Genomic DNA, 8,634 nt, shown 5'->3' with positions numbered 1-8,634 from the left:
ACAAGTAACATTAACCATAATAAGCTTCAGCCCAACTACAGATTATATATGCCTAAACCCAAGTGTAGGTTACTATACCTACACCCCCATCCACCATCTAACAAATAAAAAAAAAATTGTATAAAAGTAAAAATTAAAAAAAATATTAGATTATACATCACCATCTTCATCTTGCTGCTTCTCTCCAAAAAAATTCATCCTCCATTTCCTCTCTCCAAAAACCTTCATCCTCGATTTTCCCTCTCTAAAAATTTAATCTTAGCTTCAATTGTTTCTCTCCAAAATACATTCAACTTCCATTTTCTCTCTCCAAAAATCTTCATCCTTTCACCATCTCTCTCTTAAAAGCTTCATTTTTTTTCTTTTTAGGAGTTTCATCATAATCTATTCACGTCACCACTAACCGAAACTTCATCGTCGACGCAAATTCATTGATGATGTACTAATTTCTCTCTCTCTTTTTTTTTTTTTCCAATTCAACAATTCATATAATCGTTAAATGTCGATTTCATCACCTTTAATTTTTTCCCCGAATTAATTGTCAAAGCATAGAAAGAAATCTTAAAATGTTAGATGAATTATACTATTAATGTTTGATATATTTTAGTTTTTTATTTCTAGATATTAAAATATTGGTAAGAAGTGATGTTATTATGGTTAAGTTATGTTAGAGAATGGAATTTTCTAGTTTTTTGAATTAAATTATGTTGCGTTCTCATATTGTTGGACAAGAAAATTGAAAACAATGTACAACTGCTGTAATTTTCTGTTATTTTATAGGATTATTACGAATTGTATATTTGATAAAATGTTCTTTGTTATGTTGATAGATATTCATTTTTGTTTTGATAGATGTTCATTTATGATATAAATATATATGGTTATTTACATATAATAGATTATCATTAAATTTTTATATAAAATTAATTTATATATATTTCTTTAATTTTTTTCTTTAATTCTACAAAATTTCAGTATCGTGAAATATTCATATTTGTTAAAGAGAATCTTAATTGAATTTTGATACATACTCATACTTATTTGGATACATGTTCAAAAATATATTGTCAGTTAGTTATTTTAATTTTGAATTTCATTATATACGTATTCTCATGTTAATATATGGCCAATTACATTTTAATAGTGCTCATATAAATTTCATGTAAATTTAATCCATTATAAATGTTCATTTTAGATAAACTTCATGTTCATTTGTTGAACGATTAATGCTCAAATTATTATAATTAAAAATTTAAAACTAAAGATGAATTATCAATTTGATTATGGAGTCGAAACCTCAATTATCATTTAATATTTCTTATTTTAATTCATTAATTAAAATTGTTATTTAGTGAATTTTGACTATATATGAAATGTAATCTATAGTATAAGTTCATTTTAGGATGAATTAATGTTCAATTGTAGAAGGAATAATATTCAAATTATAAATCACTAAAATTAAAGATATATGAATTTGATTTATAGAATTAAAACGTCAATCATCAAGTAATTACATAATCCTTAATTAAAACGGTTATTGGAGAATTTTAAACGGTAAATTTAAGCTACAATAAATGTTTATTTAAATGGAATTCATGTTTATTTGTAGAAGGAATAATATTCAAATATAAAGACAAATTATCAATTTATTAATGGAATTGAATCGTCAATTATTAATTATTATAACTTAATACTTTAATTAAAACTTTTATTTGATGAATTTTGGCTAGTAAATGAAATCGATCGTAATTATTCAATTTAGATGAAATTTATTTTTATTTATGGTCATTTTCATATTAATATAATTTTAATTAAACTTGATACATGTTTATTCTCGTATATATGTATTAAAAGATATTCATTTAAAACTTAATACATGTTCATTTGCAATTTAGTACTTGGTCATTTTCTTACCTAAACATGTTCATTTAATTTAATACTTGTTCATTCTCACATTAAAAGATACGGAGTATTTGTTTTTATTTTAATACTTGTTTGTTATCAGAAAAATGTTCAATTAAATTTTAATATTTGTTCATTCACATATTAAAAGATGTTTGTTTGAATTTTAATGTTTTTTCTAGCAATGTGTTCAAATTTGTATTTTTAAATGTTTATTATATTATCCGGTTTTGTTTATAGTGTGTATTTATTATTACTAACATATTCTCTTTAAAAAAAATTTGTTATTACACGGGATGGATAATGAAACAAAAAGTTGAAGACGATAATGAATATATTGAGAAAAAAAATATGTATCAAGAAAAGCACAAAAACATCATAAAACAAGGGGGATGATTCTATATATTAGTATCTTTTATTTATACTAAATGTATTAAATCAAAAGACGATGTTTAATTTGTAAAGCACATATGTAATACGTACATTATTTAAGTTTAATTTTTTTTAATTTTTTTCCCTTGTAGTTTTTATTTTTATTTATTAAATTCAGTATATCTACATTTTAAAAAAAAAAATTAAAAAAAGTTTCCTTTTGTGCTTAAGAAACATTGAGTATATATTAATTTAAAATAATAATTTAATTGTAATTAAATTACTTTTAGGAAATTTTGACAATTACCACCTTCTGTTTAGTCCATTTTAGCAATTACCACCTTCTATTTTTTTTTTTTTGAAAATTACCACCTTCTATTTTCAAAAACATCAAAAGTTACCACCTTCTTGCCTCCCAACTACCACATGACATCATTTTGGGATCATTATTTCCCTTTTCTCCCTATTTCCCTCACATTTCTCATTCCTAACTCAATTTTCATCCCCCCTTTCACTTTTTTTCCCCCAAACAATCAAAAACACTTCAATTCACTCCTCCAAATCAAAATTGACGAACAATTATTGGTGGTTTGGGGGGAAAAAAGTGAAAGGGGAGATGAGAATCCAAATAAGAATGAGAAATGTGAGGGAAATAGGGAGGGAAGGGAAAGAATGGGCCCAAAATGACGTCATGTGGTAGTTGGAGGGCAAGAAGGTGGTAACTTTTGATATTTTTGAAAGTAGAAGGTGGTAATTTTAAAAAAAAAAATACAAGGTGGTAATTGCTAAAATGGACATAACAGAAGGTGGTAATTGTCAAAATTTCCTTAATTTTATTATTGAAAGATATTTTTTCAAACGAAATCTATTAAATTAATTAAATAATAAGACAAATTAATAAAAAAAATTATTTAAAAAAAAAAGAAAACAATTTGAATATAGTACGTCATATTAACAATTTGAATGTTTAATGATGCAAAATTGAACATTTACATATATAAAAATGAACATTTTTCAAGTGATCCAAAACTAAAAAATTTAAATGACGTCATTAGAAGGAGATAAGGGTGCAGATAGTGCTGCCGGTATTTGGGTGTAGGCAAAAATTTGTACAAAAACTACTCACAACTTCACAAGTCATACACTCACACCTATGACCTATGTTTTTTTTTTTTTTTTTTTTTTTTTTTCGGGAAACCCATGTTTGTTACAAGACACATTCACGAATATTATATTTCTCATAGTATGCGTTTTTTCTTGTCTGCCATTAACACTTATTAGTTATTACTCCTTGGCCTATATAGAAAATGACATTTTGCTGCAATAATTGGGGTTGCATATTTTGGAAGGCATGTAGAAGTTGCTATGTAATGTATTTGTAGAAAACAACAAGAAAATTGACTGATTTGTCAACAAGTCAACATTTAAATGACATATTTCTTTTTAAGGTTAAATTGCATTTATTCTGTGAAATCAAATGGTACTAAATTAGGCCTAGCTCTCCATTTCATTGTCCTTATTAGGAATAAATGAATAATACAGCAATATAATCCTCGCTTTGTAGCATCTTCCATCCAAAATACATTTAATTTCCTCTGTCTAGCCTCTTTTGTTCACCGTATTTTTCTCTTAGACTTAATTTTTTAGTTACTTTGTATATTAAGTTATCATGTGAATAAATCATCACTTCCTTTCATACTCGTTATTACACCCTATTTCACTAATTTGTCTCTTATCAATTGCAATCTCTGCCTATACATAATTTGAAAAAAGGCAATAAAACTTTGTGGGGCAATAAAAAACAAAGGATTTTTTGTGAAAAACTACCTTTTATGTACAACTTTTTGTGAAAAACTACCTTTTAAAAAAAATTGTTGTAAATGATTACCTCTTTTTTAAAAAAATGTTGTAAGGGACTAGCACTTGCCGGAATCTGGCCGTTAACTCACTTTTTCGGCGTTGACTAGACCACGTGGCGGCCTTTTCTCGTTTTCGACCACCCTCACCCCTTCCTCCTCCATTTTCTAGTTTTCAAGCACCCCTACCCCCTCGTCGTCACCTTCCTCTCCCTTGTCCAGTTTCCGACCACCCCTACACACTTCTGACTGTCGCGCTTGTTGCCCCTCCGACTCCCTTTTCCAATTTTCGACCATCCCCCACCCCTTGCATCGCTCCTTTCCCTTAGCCCTCCTTACCCCCTTGTAGGGAATATTTCAAACATTACCCCTAGCTTGAACCTCACTGTGATCATACACTAAAGTACGGTGGCGTCCAAAGGGAAAGAAGATAGAGCAAAAGAGTCGCCAACAAGTTTTAGAAACTTGTAAACCGTTCACGAGGTGAAGGTTACACCCCTTAACGATTCAGGAGATCGTCAACTCCAATAGGTCTTGAACCATGACTGGTAGTTCGGGGATGAAGGTACAAATCCAACCTAAAAGAGATTGAACCTGCCCTAATAATAGGCCTCTACTTTATTCTGATCGTATTCATGTGCGCTTTCTGACTAACATGAAATCAATAGGATTAACCCTAAACATGTTTATCTATATTGGTTGAATATTAATGCACAAATAAAACTATTATTGGCGATCACTTGAATTATAATCATATTAAGCGTGATTACAAGTACAAATTCCCTTTAAACATGCATAAAAAGGTGTGATCAAGCAATAAGTAAAAATCATCAAGCAACACAATAATCATAATAACAATTATAAAAATAATCATAATAATCATATTTAAAATAATCATAATATTCATGTTAAAGTATAATATTAGCAAGATCCTAGGCATGATACTAACAAGATTAATAACAAACCCTAGCTAGCATGTCACTAAGCATTAAAAAATCAAAGCTTTAACCCTAACATGATACTAACATGCTATTAGGAAAGAAAATAGGAAGCATCGCAGGAAACACAATTGTCATGTTTGATAATAGAAATTATAATTGTTACCCTAAACATGATACTAGGAATCATAACAACAATCTAGACATGATTTCTACATCATAATAACAATAAATCAATTAAAGCACTTACTTGGATGCCTTGTACCTCTTCCTAATAACAAAATACACGAGTTAGTAACTTCAAGGAAAATAATAAAAAATAATTAAATTAAATAATTGAAATAAAGATTTGGGACCAAACCCTCAGAAATTAAAACCTTTCACGTCTAGGGCGAAGACAACTTCGAATATGGATAGGTGTATCTAAGTCTTGCGAATGCGGAATTTTGTATTTGAGAAAAGGCTAGTTTAGAAAAGAGAGAGAGAATAATCAAGAGATTCTTGATGAGAGTTGGTGAAAATTGGTGAGAATTGATGAATGAAAACGGAGTTTTTAGGAAGCTATTTGTAGAGAAAATCAGCCAGAAAGATAAAAAATCAAAACAGAGTTCTGACGCGAATAAAACCTGATTAGCGCCGACGCTTGCAATTAGCGCCTGGCGCTAACAGGCGCCAAGCTTAGCGCCAGGCGCTAATGTCTAGCGTTAGGCGTTAATCCTGTTTTTGACGCGTTTTCTAAGATCAGATAGAATTTGACCATACAGGAGGATAAAATTGTATTTTCCTCAAAACATTCTTTTATTCTGATTAAAACTCTAAAAAGTCAACAAAAGTCAATTTATCAATGCTAATTGAATTAGGAATGAAAAGAACCTTCTAGAAGAATCTAGAGGACTAAAACCATTCCTAATTGCATTAGGAATGATAAATCTATATTAGGCCCTCCTCTAGATCATTGGGCCGCATATGAGGCTCATACCGGGCCCAGTTCAAAAATTTGGCCATAACTTCCTCAATATTCATCGGAATTGGGCTTATAATATTTCGTTGGAAAGCTCTTTTCAAGCCCTATCCAACCACACTATTATTGGACCCATATCATGGACCAAACAAACTGGATTGGCTGTTTTCTTATAATAGGTTTTCAAAATTAGAGAGAAGAGAAAAGAAAACACTAAACTTTCCACACTTTCACTTCATTCGATTATGATTCGACATGAAAGGTACTCATCACTGGGTTTGGTTTCGGGGAGACACAAATAGGTGTCTACATCCCTTCTTGCATCCCTAGCCTCAAACAAATTATCAATTTACGACCACTCCCTGCCCCACTTCCATTGAATCCGGCAGCCCTTTCCTTTCCACGCCCTTTAATTTACTGCTCATCATTCCCCCGAACTCCTTGAAACCCTTCCCCTTTCCCTCGATTCTTGATTTCCGACCAACCCCTCAAATAAATTATCAAATTTCAGTCAAATTTCATCCCACGCATCAAAAACCCTCGAAATCCCGCCCACCCTCCTTCGACCCCCTCAAAAACCAGATCTGCCTTCCTTTCCTTTCCTCAATTGAGGAAGTTATGATGTTGTTGCTTGAGGGTCGCGGAATTCCGGAGCGATTGAGGGCTTGTGTTGGATTCGACAGGGTGGAGGCGGTTTCAAGTGTGGTGGGGTTGGTTTTGGGATGAATTAATGTTCAATTGTAGAAGGAATAATATTCAAATTATAAATCACTAAAATTAAAGATATATGAATTTGATTTATAGAATTAAAACGTCAATCATCAAGTAATTACATAATCCTTAATTAAAACGGTTATTGGAGAATTTTAAACGGTAAATTTAAGCTACAATAAATGTTTATTTAAATGGAATTCATGTTTATTTGTAGAAGGAATAATATTCAAATATAAAGACAAATTATCAATTTATTAATGGAATTGAATCGTCAATTATTAATTATTATAACTTAATACTTTAATTAAAACTTTTATTTGATGAATTTTGGCTAGTAAATGAAATCGATCGTAATTATTCAATTTAGATGGAATTTATTTTTATTTATGGTCATTTTCATATTAATATAATTTTAATTAAACTTGATACATGTTTATTCTCGTATATATGTATTAAAAGATATTCATTTGAAACTTAATACATGTTCATTTGCAATTTAGTACTTGTTCATTTTCTTACCTAAACATGTTCATTTAATTTAATACTTGTTCATTCTCACATTAAAAGATACGGAGTATTTGTTTTTATTTTAATACTTGTTTGTTATCAGAAAAATGTTCAATTAAATTTTAATATTTGTTCATTCACATATTAAAAGATGTTTGTTTGACTTTTCATACTTGGCTCATTTTTATGTTGAAAGATGTTCATTTAGATTTTAATATTTGTTCATTCTCATACTAAATAATGTTTTTTCTAGCAATGTGTTCAAATTTGTATTTTTAAATGTTTATTATATTATCCGGTTTTGTTTATAGTGTGTATTTATTATTACTAACATATTCTCTTTAAAAAAAATTTGTTATTACACGGGATGGATAATGAAACAAAAAGTTGAAGACGATAATGAATATATTGAGAAAAAAATATGTATCAAGAAAAGCACAAAAACATCAAAAAACAAGGGGGATGATTCTATATATTAGTATCTTTTATTTATACTAAATGTATTAAATCAAAAGACAATGTTTAATTTGTAAAGCACATATGTTATACGTACATTATTTAAGTTTAATTTTTTTTTAATTTTTTTCCCTTGTAGTTTTTATTTTTATTTATTAAATTCAGTATATCTACATTTTAAAAAAAATTAAAAAAGTTTCCTTTTGTGCTTAAGAAACATTGAGTATATATTAATTTAAAATAATAATTTAATTGTAATTAAATTACTTTTAGGAAATTTTGACAATTACCACCTTCTGTTTAGTCCATTTTAGCAATTACCACCTTCTATTTTTTTTTATTTTGAAAATTACCACCTTCTATTTTCAAAAACATCAAAAGTTACCACCTTCTTGTCTCCCAACTACCACATGACATCATTTTGGGATCATTATTTCCCTTTTCTCCCTATTTCCCTCACATTTCTCATTCCTAACTCAATTTTCATCCCCCCTTTCACTTTTTTTCCCCCAAACAATCAAAAACACTTCAATTCACTCCTCCAAATCAAAATTGACGAACAATTATTGGTGGTTTGAGGGGAAAAAAGTGAAAGGGGAGATGAGAATCCAAATAAGAATGAGAAATGTGAGGGAAATAGGGAGGGAAGGGAAAGAATGGGCCCAAAATGACGTCATGTGGTAGTTGGAGGGCAAGAAGGTGGTAACTTTTGATATTTTTGAAAGTAGAAGGTGGTAATTGTCAAAATTTCCTTAATTTTATTATTGAAAGATATTTTTTCAAACGAAATCTATTAAATTAATTAAATAATAAGACAAATTAATAAAAAAAATTATTTAAAAAAAAAAAGAAAACAATTTGAATATAGTACGTCATATTAACAATTTGAATGTTTAATGATGCAAAATTGAACATTTACATATATAAA

Source organism: Chenopodium quinoa, unplaced genomic scaffold, assembly GCF_001683475.1.
Source record: "Chenopodium quinoa cultivar QQ74 unplaced genomic scaffold, ASM168347v1, whole genome shotgun sequence".
Classification (NCBI taxonomy): domain Eukaryota; kingdom Viridiplantae; phylum Streptophyta; class Magnoliopsida; order Caryophyllales; family Amaranthaceae; genus Chenopodium; species Chenopodium quinoa.
Note: the sequence above shows the minus strand (reverse complement) of the source record.